Source organism: Mirounga leonina, unplaced genomic scaffold, assembly GCF_011800145.1.
Source record: "Mirounga leonina isolate KUSES-001 unplaced genomic scaffold, KU_Mleo_1.0 Mir_150, whole genome shotgun sequence".
NCBI lineage: Eukaryota > Metazoa > Chordata > Mammalia > Carnivora > Phocidae > Mirounga > Mirounga leonina.
This window is the reverse complement of record NW_023270374.1, coordinates 16,274,040-16,274,244: the sequence shown is the minus strand read 5'-3', so window position 1 is coordinate 16,274,244 and position 205 is coordinate 16,274,040. Positions and strand designations below refer to the sequence as shown.

Sequence of the window (205 nt, the reverse complement as noted above, 5' to 3'; positions counted from 1 at the left end):
CTGCCTTCGGCTCAGGTCATGATCCCAGGGTCCTGGGATCGAGCCCCGCATCGGGCTCCCTGCTCGGCGGGAAGCCTGCTTCTCCTTCTCCCACTCCCCCTGCTTGTATTCCCTCTATCGCTCTCTGTCAAATAAATAAATAAAATCTTTAAAAAAAGAAGAAGAAGAAGAAGAAGAAGAAGAAGAAGAAGAAGAAGAAGAAGAA

General features: G+C 48.3%; 1 protein-coding gene across 1 annotated transcript in view; it reads left to right on the top strand.

Annotated features, from left to right (window-relative positions):
- The window catches only part of IRGM (immunity related GTPase M), a 12,623-nt gene that overhangs the window by 2,537 nt on the left and 9,881 nt on the right, over window positions 1–205 (top strand).